This window comes from Semicossyphus pulcher, unplaced genomic scaffold, assembly GCF_022749685.1.
Source record: "Semicossyphus pulcher isolate SPU_LCO1_2020_fin unplaced genomic scaffold, fSemPul1.0.p SCAF_17, whole genome shotgun sequence".
Classification (NCBI taxonomy): domain Eukaryota; kingdom Metazoa; phylum Chordata; class Actinopteri; order Labriformes; family Labridae; genus Semicossyphus; species Semicossyphus pulcher.
Genome location: NW_027211681.1, coordinates 6,174,416 through 6,189,952, shown reverse-complemented (window position 1 = coordinate 6,189,952; position 15,537 = coordinate 6,174,416). Strand labels below are relative to the sequence as shown.

Below are 15,537 nucleotides of genomic sequence, written 5' to 3'. Positions count from 1 at the left end.
ATAACTGAGACATGGATCAATGCAGAAAAAGGGGGGAACTTTGAGCTGGAAGGATACGAGTTCATGCACATAGATCGACAAAACAAAGGTGGAGGAGGAGTTGCGATCTTTGTGGACAAAACCTTACATTTCAGGGTGATAGACAATATGTCAATGGTTGTTCACAATGTTCTGGAATGTATATCAATTGAAATATACAAAGAAAAGAAGAAAAATGTAATCCTTAGCTGTATCGAACACCTGGGTCTAGCAATGAACTGTTTAGTGACTGGCTGGAGGAAATGTTCTCAAAACTAAGTCACAAAGAAATTTCATCCGTGGAGACTTCAATATCGACTTCCTCAATCCAAATAAACATAAAATGACCAATGATTTCATTAATACAATATTCACCATGAACTTATATCCAAAAATCACCAGATCCACCAGAATAACCTCCCATTGTGCCACGTTGATCGACAATATATTTACAAATGACATTCTAAACCAGGGGTTCCCAAACTTTTCCATGCCAAGGCCCCCCAAACAGCATTAGCTTCTGGCCGGGGACCCCCGAACCCACAGACAATGCTACAAAATATGTAAAGAAACATCAACTTTAAGAATGTATTTTCTTACTTTTATTCACTATTCAATAATTATTACATTTGTTTAGCATAAGAAAATTATTAACATCTTTTCAGCACTGTATATTGCCACTGAATACGTGGGACAGCGTCGATTTTTTTGGCAGCATCCTCACCAAGCAATTCTCGGACAATGTCTTTGGTAGCTGGTAGAATCAAATCCTCTCCAATTGTGTGAGGTTTTTTAGCACGAGCAATGTGGTATGAGGTTAAAAATGATGCCTTCAGGGCCCGCTCGGGCACGGTAGCTTGCTGTGTGAATGCAGCAGATTGCCTGACCAAATGCTCTTCTTTACGTCTGAAGAAGTCTACTGTTTTATCGGCCTCTGCCGGATGTTTTTGCATCATGTGACGCTGAAGTTTCGAAGGTTTTAAACACTCGTTTGAGAGGGTCTCCAGACAGAGGACGCATTTCGGGCAATCATGGTCATTTTTCTGTATTGCTGTAAAGCCATACATGCTGCCTCATATTTTCGTTTTTTTTGCAGCAGAGTCCTCCATGGCAGGGCTGTTGGTCTGCTCCTTTGGTCTATTTGTTGTCAAAAACCTGTCCATTTTGCGCTATCTAGCTACACGCAAGCTTGAGGAGCAGAGCGGCTTGATAACAACCGCCAAGTCTACACAGATTATGACGTCATTATTATCACGTCGTCATGCCGAATTTGCAGCTGAATTTGAGAATCCGAGATTACGGCATTTTTTACGTGTTGTACAGTTCAGGGCAAATGGTTATTAAAAAAATTGTTTTTAATTTTTTGCATTTTTTTTCTTATCTTCCCTCCAATTTTCTGAGGCACCCCTAGCGCCCCCTGGCGCCCCCCCAGGGGGCTGCGGCCCCCACTTTGAAAACCACTGTTCTAAACAACACAATAAGTGGACTATTAGTCAGTGACATCAGTGACCATCTGCCGGTTTTCACAGTACATGACAGTAATTACAAGACTACTCAATTTACCGAAAAAACTGAATACAGAAGGATGAGAACAGAGGAGTCAATAAACTCATTTAGAAATGACTTAATGGCACAAAACTGGAAAATCATATGCAATGACAATAACATCAACAGTGCATATGATGAATTCCTAAGAGTATTTAGAGTATTATATGATAAAAATTGTCCTGTAAAAAAAATTAACAGGAAGTTAAGATACATAGACCATCCTTGGATAACAAAGGGGTTACAGAATGCCTGCAAAAAGAAAAATACACTTTATAGAGAATTCATTAGACTGAGAACTAAAGAGGCTGATAATAAATATAAAAAATATCAAAATAAATTAACTAATATAATGAGAACAGCTAAGAAAGAATATTATCATAAAATATTAAGAGGACAACAAAAATAACATTAAAAGAATATGGGACATAATGAACACTGTGATAAAAAGTTGTCCAAGACAAGTAAGTTATCCTAAATACTTTATTGTTAATAACAACGAAAAGTATAACATGACTGAAGTAGTTAACAGTTTTAATGAATTCTTTTTAAATGTTGGACCTGACCTGGCAAAGAAAATCCCTGAGCTAGCAACATCGGAGGAACAGGACAGCAGTTTAATTGATAGAAATCTGAATTCAATGTTCATCACTGCAGTTGATGAGAAAGAAATTATAGAAATTATTTCAAAATGTACAAATAGGAAATCTACTAACTGTGACGACATTGATATGTGTGTTGTGAAAAGCGTGACTGGGGGGATTGTTAAACCATTAACGTACATCTGTAATTTATCATTTCAAACTGGTACTTTTCCAAACAAAATGAAAATAGCAAAAGTCATACCTCTGTACAAATCTGGGAACAAACACCACTTCACAAACTACAGACCTGTCTCATTACTCCCTTAATTCTCTAAAATGTTAGAAAAACTTTTCAATAATCGACTGGACAAATTCATAGACAAGCACAAGTTACTCACTGAAAACCAATACGGGTTCAGATCTAGTCGAACAACATCACTGGCACTAATCGAATCTGTTGAAGAAATCACTAATTCAATAGACCAAAAACAGTATACAGTTGGAATATTCATAGACCTGAAAAAAGCATTTGATACAATAAACCATAACATATTATTCAATAAACTGGAACGGTATGGTATTAGGGGTAAAGGGTTGGACTGGCTGAGGAGTTATCTCAGCAACAGGAAACAGTTTGTGAAGCTGGGTGATTACTGTTCAGCATGTTTGGACATTACTTGTGGGGTCCCTCAGGGGTCAGTGTTGGGCCCTTAATTGTTCATTTTATATATCAAAGACCTATGCAAGGTATCTTATGTACTTAAGCTGGTATTATTTGCAGATGACACAAATGTTTTTTGTTCTGGTAGTGATTTACAAATCTTATTGCAAGATATTAATACTGAATTAATTAAACTTAAATTATGGTTTGATAGAAATAAACTGTCATTAAACTTGAGCAAAACAAAAATAATGCTTTTTGGGAACAGCAGATCTAATGCACAGGTACAAATTCAGTTAGATGGGGTTGATATTGAAAGAGTCAATAAAATCTAATTTCTGGGGGTTACAATAGATCAGCTGGAAATCACACATTAAGCACGTACAAACCAAAGTGTCACGAAGCATAGCAGTATTAAATAAAGCAAAACAGGTTCTGGATCACAAAACACTCCGCATTCTATACTGTTCAATAGTTCTTCCATATCTAACTTACTGTGCAGAGGTTTGGGGTAACAATTACACAAGCACAATATATCCACTCATCACTCTGCAAAAGAAAGTAATAAGGGTAATTCATAGGGCAGGATACAGGGATCATACAAATCCATTCTTCTTACAATCAAAACTACTGAAATTCAAAGATCTTGTGGAACTACAGACAGCACACATAATATTCAAAGCAAAAAAAAATTAATTGCCGGGAAACATTCAAAAAATGTTTACTGTAAGGGAAGGGGGTTACAACTTGAGGGGAAAATTCCATTTCAAAATCCAGAATACACGCACAACAAGAAGGAGCTTTTGTGTTCCTATCTCAATCAAATTCAATCAAATTTTATTTGTATAGCGCCAAATCATAACCAGGGTTATCTCGAGACACTTTACAGAAAGAGCAGGTCTAGACCGACTCTTTGTTAAGTTATTTAAAGAGAGGCCCAACATGAATCCACCATGAGTAGCACTTAGCAATTTGGCACATTGGCAAAGAAAAACTTCCTTTTAACAGGCAGAAACCTCGAGCAGAACCAGACTCATGTTGAACAGCCATCTGCCTCGACTGGATGGGCCGAAAATGGGATAGAAGGAGATGCAGGATAGAGACAGGCAAAGAGAGCAACAACAACATATGTTCTTGTTACCACAACAACATATGTCCTTGTTACATGAACAACAACAGACACATACTTATGGTTACAATGCCAATAATAGTGGTAGACTAGGGTGAAGATTGGCTAAATAAATAAATAAATAAATAAATTAGCGAGAGAAGCAGAGTAATGATAAAGGCTGAGGTAATCGTAATTGTAACAGTTGAAGTCAACAGGTCTACTATTAGCATTAGCAGCAACAATAATGATAGTATGGGGAAGGCTGATGTTAGTAGTTGTTGCAGTCGAGCAGGTCCACAGCAGCAGGTGGTCTGCAGCAACGATCCTCAGGAACCTTCAAGACAAGGGAGCACAAGAACTCCCGGGAAGATATGTGGTTAGTAATGTTAATGGGACCAGAAGATACAGAGTTAATGAGCTGCATTAATATGACAGAGAGAGAGAGAGAGAGAGAGAGAGAAAGAGAGAGAGAGAGAGAGAGAGAGTCAGAGAGTCAGAGAGTCAGAGAGAGAGAGAGAGAGAAGCTTGGTGTGTCAGATCCCCCCGGCAGTCTAAACCTATAGCAGCATAACTATGGGCTAGTCCAAGCCTGAGCCAGCCCTAGCTATAAGCTTTGTCAAAGAGGAAAGTTTTAAGTCTACTCGACTATCTGTGGAGTTAAACTATGGAACAGTTTGAATGTGGAGATAAAGGAATGTCCAAACATAATTCAGTTTAAAAAGAAATATAAAGAGATGATTTTCAACATGTACAGGGATAGGGGTGTTAATAATCAAAGGTGTTTATTATTTATTTAATTATTCAGGTATTTATTTGCTTATTTATTATTTGCTGTTCTTTTGGTGTTACCTTCAGTTTGTCTTTGTATATATATGTATGTGCCTATATATGTGTACGCCTGTGATAAAGAGTATTGATGTGTATGTATATATATAAACATATATCTATATATATATGTATGTGTGTGTGTATGTGTATATGTATTAGATATGTAGATATGTAGATGTATACGTAACAATGTTTTCAGAAATAGTAAGAAAAAAGTATTTTCTTCAAGCCATAGTTATTTACATTCAATCACACCTGATTACAAATCAAAGATACAAAAACTCCCAGAGAAAACTCTTGATTCATTTGCTGCAATTGCACATTTACAAGAATATTTTCACATCTTTTATTTCCAGAGAAGAGAAACCACAACACCGATCCAGAGACAGTGTGAAGTGCTCACAGTGTGCCCTCCAGAGGACGTTGTGTTAACTGCAGCTGTAGTCACAGGTGCAGCTGTGGTGACAGGCACAGCTGTGGTAAGTGCTCTAGCCTGTCCCACACATGTCCCCACATTCCCCACTTTGTCCACAGCAGTCAGCTCTACATTCTGTGAACAGCAGGAGGCGCTGTAAGTAGCCACTGTGATATTCTCCCCCCCTGCTCCAGCCACCGTGCTGGTGTTGAGGGTGCCGTTCCCTTGGCGGATGGCGACGCTGTCAATGCCTGTTCCATTGATTCCATCAGTGAGATTGGCGATGAATTTCCACTGGGAGGAAGCACAGAGCGATGACAAGGATGGACAGTTTCTTGATGTACTGACTTCACGGCACACTGGGCGGGTAACATCTGAAACCTAACCAAAAACACAGGAATAGGGAATTGTACAAATGATTAAAAAAACAACAAGCTACATTGATACATTAGGTACTTTTAGTAAACAACACCACTAACACCACCAAATTAAGAAAGTCATAGCTAAAAGAGAGAAGTCCTCTTTATGTCAGAATAAAATGCATAAAAGAGAAATGGCTACTGAGCGTCTCTCCTTTGGTCTTATTTGTTGGCAGCATACATTAGTCTGGTTTCAGACATATTCATAGTATCATCTCAGCTGTTACATAGGTTGAAAACATTATTTCTAGTATTGACGAAAAGAATGATGTGCTTCTGTCGCCATTGATTCGTCAAGAGCTTTCAATACAGTTGATCATCTCATTCGTACACTGCAATAGACTCCATGCCCGTATATGGTTTCAAAATAACCTTTGATTCGACACCTCTTGTTTTGACACACAGAAATCTATCAGAGTTTTTACTGCTAACAAAAGGTGTTCCACAAGGATCAATTCTGGGTCCTCCCTTATTTAGGATTTGATAACTGATTTGATATATATATATTGCTGCTTGCCATCAACTCTTCTCTGTCTTTTGATTTTAACAAAAGCACATCATTGATACTCCTTTCTTATTTCTTAACAAAATCTGGTATGTGCTGGTTTTCTTACCTTGGCAGCCACAGACATCCTGATGACTGCGTAGTTGATGTCAGTGGCAGCTGCATTTTCTGCCTCAATGGTAAGGGTCACGTCTGTTCCTGATGCAACATTAGCTGGTACTGTTAAAGTTACCGTGCCATTGGCTTTGCCTCCACTGCCCTGTGCTACAGTGACGGAGTTGGGTGAGGTTGAAGTATAGCTGCGGTCATTGTTGGCTCGCACAGTGAATGTCCCAGTTGCAGTGTCGTTGACAACTCCGTTGGTGGCTGTGGCTACTGTGAAAGGGATGGAGATGGTGGAGCCCGGTTCTATGCTGGTGTTGTTGACTTGGGCCTGAAAAAGTGAAGGGAAAGTAAGAGGGGAGTGTATTATCTAGCCTTGAGTAGAAATAATGAAAAGATGTTAAGAATAAGTAAGATGATGAAAATTATTTTCTATCTATGGCCTTGGTAAAGTGATGATATACTGGAGAAACAATGAGAAGACAAGACAAAAACAAGCTTGACCTATGTGGTGGCTGCTTTCGTCACCAAACTCTATATCTACGTCAGTTCAGCAAACTGACTCAAGTGGATTGAGAGAATTGTGCGGATTGACTCTAACTGTAACTTTTCGTGATTGAGTAGTTAGACTGTCCTGTTAGCATAGGTTAGTTTAGTGTTCATTTTAAAGTAGTGAGTTTATAGTATTTAGTAAGTTAGTTGGCGGGTTCAGGCAGTAGTTCGGTTGTTATATTTTTCCAATTTTAGCTAGCTAGTAACTTTAGTTTTAGGTTAGCTTTAGCTCGTAGGTTAACAGTGTTTTTTAGGAAACTTAGCTAGTTGTGTGATTTAGCATTAGTTATTTAGTTTTAGTATTTGTTAGCTAGTGGCCAGAATGGGTCAGCACTACTTCCCCAGCTGCAACAGCACCTCCGGATTGCACAGCTTTCCAGCGGACGTAGAAATTAGATGCCAGTGGTTGCATGCATTGGCACAATTCCATCCTCTGTTTAGTAAACCACTAATTCATAATTTAAAAACAGTTCATGATGAGATATGATGGCAAATGAATGAATCCTTAGAGATTAAAAATTGTAGCCTTTTTGTGTTGTAAATGTGATATTAGTAAAGTAAGAGTGATGCTGTTCTTTTAGCCCTGCTAGTGGCAATGGCAATTGTGATTTTATCTCATATAATGTTATGACAATCTATCAAATAGTTTCTGAGACATCTGGTGTTGATGATGATTTATACTCTGTTGTCGCCATGAGGGGAACAATTTTGTTATCAAGCATACAGCACAACAACTTTTACAGGCCTATTCAACTACTTTTTTAGAAGGGCCAGATCTGAAAAAAGTGAAATGTCAGTGGGCAAGAGATTTACATTTCATATGTCTGATCCATTAGTTTGATCTATGAAGCCATCTTAGAAGTAGGTTGTTGCTTTAATAAACATAATGTTGTATTTAACATGTATTTTATACAGTTTGGCTCTTCTAAATGTCCTCTTCCTTTCAACAGCCTGTGTTAAAACTTCTTTGCAGAATAAGTTATTTTGCACAGAACAACAGAGCTAACTAATGCTTAGGGCAAATTAGCCTACTACCTAAGAAATCCTCTTTTGTAGGTTGACTAAAAACACAATGATAATACTTTTAACTGTCTGTGTATTCTTTTAGACTCATAACCAACAACTAGTCTTTGTTTCAGTGTCAGTTATTACGAAAGCATATGTTGTTGTTCCTGCTCTCTATCTTGCATCTCCCTCTAGCCTACTTTTCGGCCCATCCAGTCGAGGCAGATGGCTGAGTCTGGTTCCGCTCGAGGCTTCTTCCTGTTTAAAAGAACGTTTTTGTGCCACCGTGCTAAATGTTGCTCATGGTGGAGTTATGTAGGGTCTCTCTCTAAATGATAAAAGATTATAATCTAGACAAGCTCTTTTTGTAAAGTGTCACTTTTTTTATGATTTGGCTTTTGAATATATACCATTTATGCTTTTCTTCATTTTTATATCCTTTGTATATGATGAAAGAGCCTCATTGAGGTTACAGAGGGGAGTTAACTGTTATTGTATCTGGTATTATTGCATTTGGCCCATGGACCACCAATTGAATACGTCTGAACTTTTAGATACATTTTCCATGACATTTGGTACAAATGTTTACATCATTCCCCAGTATGAATTAATACCTTACATGACCACTGACATCCCCCAAATTATGTAACTTTAATTAAGTTCAACATTTTATTTGGTTTATGACCAAACTAACGGGACAGAAAACCAAAGGTGATAGTGCTCACAGTTAAAGAGATGCTGGAGGTCTTGATCAGTGTGGAGGCCTGTCTCTGGAAGATGCTCGGTGTTGACCTGGAGGTGGAGCTGCTGTCCTCTCCTCTCAGACAAACCATAAAGTCACCAGCGGGGACTGCACTGAATGTCACCAGGAAGTTACCGCTTCCCACAGACTGTGAGGACAGAAAGAGGATGACATGACGTGTCACAACATAGTACCAACTTGTATCATCTGCAATTGTCATAAACCCAATTTGTTTTCTAGCTTGTATTTGGAAAGATGTAGGTAGAAGAGTTTGGAAAACATTTAAGCTACTGTGCGTGGTCTTTTAAGTTTTTGTAACATGTGACATGCCTGCAATGTTCCATTGACCTCTGTTGACCCCGAGGTGTCAAACAGAGTGACCTCTGTGACCTTTACCGTGTCACTTCCTGTCACAGAGACCAAGAGGCTGGCGTTACCACCTGAGAGTAAATGCAAAGGAGTAAAGGAAACTAGATGAGTATTAATCTGACACCTTTTAACATTATTAATACAATAAGAGCTGTAGAACAGCTGACAAACTGGAAGATGAAGTTGAGGATAATAGTGGTCTGACCTGAAAGAGCACGTCCCTCCTTTAGACTGAAGTCCCCATGTGCTCCTTTGTGAGCTTCCACAAGGTTAAAAATGAAGTTGACTGAACTTTGACCTAATGTACACACACACAATAATCCAGATAAGTAGGGCTGCCACATGGCTAGCACAGCTGTAGACTGACCCACACAATAAATGAAGTCATATTACTGACCTGTGACCTTTACAGAGTAGGGATTATTAGAATCAACACTGATTTCCCATGATCCTGTTTGATTGTCAGTGTTCCAGCTTAACCGACGTAGGTTTCCTGCTGTGGTGAAGGATGCCAGAGGACCACTGGACTGACTGGAACTCTGAGACACACCTGAAAGAGAAGAAAACATGTTCAAACAAATCGTTTGTCTACTAGCAAGGAAGTCAAAGACTGATAAAACAGTCACAACTAGTCTTAACTTTAAAGACAACAGTAAAACCACCTGTAGAGCTGGTGAGGGTGAAAGTGAGAGACGAGGCCCCTGTGATGTAGGCAGTCATGTTCCTCAAAGAACCATCAACAGTAAATGTAAAATTATCGGGCTTTCCAGGATTCCTCACGACCTGAAAAACTGTCACCTGAAATGAGAAGGAACAGAAACTGCTGATTCACATACATGCACTGCGGAAAAACATGAAATCAGGTTTAATTTTCAGTTTTTTCAATGTCTTACCACAGCATTGGCAGATGAATCCTCTATGATACTTGTAACCAAAGAAAGGTCAGACTTGGTGACCTACATAGCCTGACCTCCAGAGGCCCGAGCGAGGTCACGGTACAGCTGAGTGTCTGATTGGCTGATTCTGCGTGAGGAATATCCACCCTGAAAGTTTCTGCGGCGCCGGCGACCTGCCAGGACATCTGTCAACATGAAAGTTACCTACAAATATGAGGGTAAAAAAAACTATTTAAAAGGTTATATTGACAGCCATCATGTTTTAAAAGAAACCAAAGAACCAAACGCTGGCTCTAAAGAGGCATTTCGTTTTTGCAAGGAAGGGCAGTGTGAGTGAAGGGGCTAGCAGTTGGATTCAATCTGCAACCTAACCGTCATGTAGTCCATTAAAGAGCAAGGTTGGTAAAAAGTCACTTCTTACCACAGTCTTCCTACTCTCTATGAGAGCAGTGATGGTGCTTTTCAGGTGAGCGTCTTTAGCTGGAGCGTCGGTAAAGACAAAGATCTCAGAGGAAGGTGGAGCAGCAGTCAGAGCCAGCTGTCAATTATACATGGGATGGAAAAAACTGTGAAAATTGGTCTCGAATAAAAAGAAAAAGACAAACTGAACTGAGGTTAATTTAGGGGGTTCAAGTTTAATCATGATGTGATCATATGGCTCTGTTGCTTTGCATTTCATTCTTGTCTAAATGATAACTAGTAGAAAACATGTGTGAACACCTGCAGTCCTGACAAACACAACTCAGGAATGTCTCCTCCACCGCTTGCAGTCAGCTTGTTGATGTTATCTTTGAAGACGTCTGCATCTGTCGTCAGAATCAAGGGACCAAAACCTGAAAATGTAATAGATATCACCACTTACTGTTATCTTCTTATACATTTCAAACACACAGTTTCAAGGGTTTAAAACTTGCACTACAGTACAGTACAGTACAGTATGTGTACCTGGGTCATTGAAAGGCACCAGTATGTAGGCGGAGGGCTCCTCCTGGGTTCCCCTCTTCCTGTCAATGATATCAAAGGAGACTCTCTTCGCCTCGGCGATGTCATCACTCATACTGCCTGTGGTGTCAATGACAAAACACAGCACAGAGGACTGGGAGAGGCCCATCAGTCTGCAGGAACGAGAGAGAGAGAAACACTAATCCTGCTGATCATGGGTAATTCATCTGTCAGCGATCAGTGACTGCTATTTGACCTTGCAAAAACAAACAACCAAAGACGTGACATGTTTTCTCACAAAATGGCTCAGTTAAAGGTGGACCGTACCGCAGGAAGTTCTTGTCTCCGACAGACACTCTGATGTCCTCCAGTAGCTCCATTGTGGCGTTCACGGCCAAATCAGCAGCTTTGTGATGAAGGGAGCCGTGACTGGACCCGAGGTCGTCCTTGTTGATGCCCCCCACTGGGTCGCGTCTGCTTGTCCAGTCCAAAAATCCACCGTGGCTGCATTTACCTTGGAGGATTGAGAAAATGTTAATGAAACATGTACATGTTCATAAAATCCTACTTTGTAAATGATTCCTTAAAGTTACCTTCAGGTTTTGCTGAGGAGAAGATGTTGAAGTAGCCTGAAGTGAGAAGCCCCTGTTGCAGCAGGTCAGGCAGAAGGTTGTCCGCGCAGTTACCGCCTATACAATTTCGACAGGTTGGAGTGTTGGGGCCTGCAGTGAATAAAAGCATCATCACATCAAACCTGATATGGGAGCTTACCAAAACAGCTCCTTGTCAGTATCAGTGACCCACTTCTTGTGTGTTTTAATGTGTGTATGAATGAATGCAGTTACTGGGAAAGCCTAACAAGCCACGACAGGGGTGGTGCTTGCACACTGACAGGTGATGAATAAACTGAATGTGCCAGTGTCATTTCTCACTCAAGCATACACACTCAGGGTGACCAAGCAGAAGGTTTGTGGACAAGTAATGACAGTATCTCACCTGCCAGGTTCACAAGAGGTTCGTCTGGTCTGATCAGAGAGCTGTAAGGGGCTGTTTTCCCAAGCTCCACCCAGTTACTGTGGCTGTAGAAGTCCTAAATATGAAGAATATGAAACAATATTAACCACACCGCTGGTGGTTTTGGTCATACCTTATAGAGACACCTGTTCATCACCTGTTCATTTCACCTGTAATGTATGACAGAGTCTTCCAAGAGTCCACCTCCCCGCGACAAAGTTGTCCAGCTTCACGCTGGCCTTCACAGCAGACACGCCTCAACAGAAGAACACAGAGGAAGAAGAGTGGGCCGGGGACACACCGGACGAGGAAGCACTGCGCAAAGAAAATCGCGCGCGAGCCGGAGCATTTCCGTTCACACCAGACGCGCATTTCTACGCGCCGATCGACAAGCGCCTCTGCTCCTCAGCTGTCGTTTACTCACATTTGGAGCTGTTTTTTCATCATGCTCTCTCTCTTGCTCTCTCTCTTGCTCTCTGTCTCTCTGTGTTTGCGTGTGTGTGTTTTGACACCCCACCCCCACCCCCTATAGCCAGCAAACTTTGTGTCTCTCTCATTTTTGTGTGTGTGTCTGTGTGTGTGCGTGTGTGTGTGTGTGTGTGTGTGTGTGTTTGTATGTGCGCGTGCGTGTATCTCCATCTCTCTCGCGCTCTGTTTAGATACTGACAAATATATAACAGCACACACATATAAAACATCGCATTTGTCAATCGCGGTGTTTTATTCTGAAAATTGTTTTAATTTTGAAAATTGACCGGATTCTCTCGTTGTTTCATGTGTGACTTCCTGCCAGGATTGACGCGATCGCTCGCAGCTCACGCAAAAAATAGACCAGACGCCGAAACGATCGCTACAGGGCGCTGAAAGAAAACTGGCTACGCTTCTCGGCGCTTCGCGGCTATTCGCGGCGCTTCGTCGTCCGGTGTGTCCCCATGTTTTTGGTAAAGTGAATAAATACTCATATGTAGGGCCAAAGTCTGAGAATAAAATCATGAAAAAAACATATTTAATGTCTATTTTGTTTCAGGGAAGTCGAAGCAACAGTTTAGTGTACCTGATGTAATGACATCCCGTCCCCCTTCGAAGGTCTCATCGTCAAAATGATGCCTTTCACTCAGTGCAAAAACCACGTCCACTATTGCGTTGCTGAAGTACATGTTGGCGATGGATGTATGGAACATGACGGTAGAGAGGACAGAAGTGGAGGTACCTATAGTGGAGCAGGCCCTTTGCACCTTGTCAGCTGACAGGCTGTCGTCAATCTGGAGATAAAGCATGACAAATATCGACTTTTAAATCTTGCTGCATGTTTAAACATCTACCTTAAACCCAAACACTGTACTGTAATATTCTTTCCAATGAACACTTAATAATTGGATGACAAGATACCATAATTAGAGACTCATATCTCCATCTTCCGACAGCTTTTTTGAAGGACATACTATATGAGATGTCCTGGCAATGTAGGAAATCTGGGAATATCTAGCATATTTATTTACTGTAAGCGTAAATGCTTTAGCTAATTTCTTTCCTTTTTCACCCATAATTATTCAATATTTATATTATTTGCCATCCCCATGTCCCCTCCCAGTTTCTCTGTTTGAACTAACAGTCAGGCTGAAGTCTCGTCCCTCGGAGGCTGCAATGTCTCGGCAGACCTCGGCTGTCTTTCTGAGCACCGCCCTCTGCGTGATGACACGGTGAGTCATGGAATTCCCATTAAAAGAGAAGAGTGGCTTGAAGCTGTGAATGAGGCCTGAGAGGGAGAGGATGGTCACCACCAGGAACATAAGTGACTCTGTGGCCGCCATAATGGATTAGGAAGTTGAGAGAGAAAGAAATGTTGTTCCTTGTTCCTTCACTGGTTCTGTGTTGTTATTTTTGTTGGCCACGCTAGAAGTCAACCAAACAGAATCAGGGGAAATTTTGATAGCTGATCTCCCCCGCGGCTTCCTGTAGTTCAACAATGATTTACCACAAACGGGAAACAATAGAGAGGTTGCCGGTGCTGAACCAGGTGTAATGAGGCAGCAGATGACAAGTGAAAACACCTGAGGAGAGACAGAGACAGGATCAGCACAGAGAGCAGGTAGGAGGGAAATTAAACAGGCAGAGGCCTTACATTTCACAGTGCTAACATTAAAACAAACATAGCATTAGTGCTCGTGCTCTTATCGGACATTTGAATGCTGAATGCATAGAATTAATGTAAAATATTTTCCAACATTCACGCAAATCTCTTGTTAAATAAGAAGACTGGCATCTGATGTGCGATGGTTGATCTAACCTGTTACTTTAGATCGTAAACGATACAACAGTGCTCTTTTATTACAAAAGAAGGGCACAATTTTTAAAGAATTATAATGATTCATTAAAATGGTGTGTGAGACTAAAACTAATACAGTTGACAGTTTACAGAAGATGGAAATAACACCCTCTTACCTGTGTGCGCTCAGCAGTCTAGCCTTGTTGAGATGTTGACACCACTTCACTGTTACTAAGTCAGCATTGCGTGTTTACACTCAGGTAGATACTATTGTGTGTGCTCCTATGTGTTTCCTGCGCTATCTGCAGACTGAAAACGAATGTGTGCACTCGTTCCTTCCTCTTATAGTTACGTCCGTCCTGCCTGATTGAGCTGATGAAAAGACTCCCACACACTCTGCAGTTCTTTGTGTGTGCACCCCCTTGAGTCACAACTTGGGTGTGAGCATTTTTGTATGTGCTACATCCGATTACAAATGTTAGCAATCCACCTGTTCTTATCAGAGGAGCACACCTGAGGGAGGTACAGGTTGTCAGACTTAGATTTTTCCACGGATTAAAAGGAATGATGGTGTTTAAAGGTCACATGTTAGAGGAGCTTCAGCTTACAGCAAGTATAAGAGAGAGACACTGTGGCAAGAGTGTGAAAAATTTCAAGACTGAAACATTATTTTTTCAGATGCCTCTGTAGTGTGACAGACGAATTCATCTCCTGTAATAACCCTAAAAGGAAAAGTCTTTATAAAATACTCAACTCACTCTTATCCATATTGCACCTTTCATACAATCCTGTGGCCTAAAGAGCTTCACGGAATAAAAACAGCCGATCCAAAACAGTTAACAGACAAAAATAGGTTTGAAATTCTGTGTCTCTAAAAGTTGAAAGTATTGAAACGTCACTTCTGTGTTCGCCTGAATGGGATATACAGTAACTACTGACTATGCACAGTAGCTCCACTGTCTACTGATGGATTGCAGGTAAGAATCTCATTGTCCGACAATCCTGCACAGCAGCATATTTATTGTCTTGCCTTTGCTTGATATACTCAGTATGTGTGAGTCATTGATCAAACAAATAAACATTCTTTTGTTTATAGCCGGGGCATGACGTAGGTCACATACTTTCACCTCTTAACTTCCTTGATCAGCATGTTGAAGACGCAGAAACTGTGTTCTACAGCATCAATCAGTGAATGTGTCATTTCTGAGAAGAAAGGTTGTGTAACTTGTCAAGTAACATTGCTGTTATCAAAACATAGTCACATGCAAAAATGTAAGACTTACTAATCCCATTGTTCATGTTAAATGATGTTTTGACGGATGATTAGTTCCTGCAGTGGGTATCAGGCCCTGACCCAAAGTACCTTTAAAGTTGCCACTGTATTGATAAATGAGGACCGGAAACATTGTTTATGTAATGTTTTTTAATGTAAATTTTTGGTCATGCAAAAGTAATCGTGTTACTTTTTTCAGTCGGTTACGCAGTAACATAACAGGTAACTTTTTAATTGCAGTAATCTTCGTCACGTAACAAGTTAGTTTTAAACATAAGGTTACCCAACTC

The 15,537-nt window shown here is 40.4% G+C and overlaps 1 pseudogene; it reads right to left on the bottom strand.

Moving 5' to 3' along the window:
• Window positions 1-3,919: 3,919 nt before the first annotated feature.
• LOC138594374 (von Willebrand factor A domain-containing protein 7-like) lies at window positions 3,920-14,448 on the bottom strand (annotated as a pseudogene).
• Window positions 14,449-15,537: the final 1,089 nt, after the last annotated feature.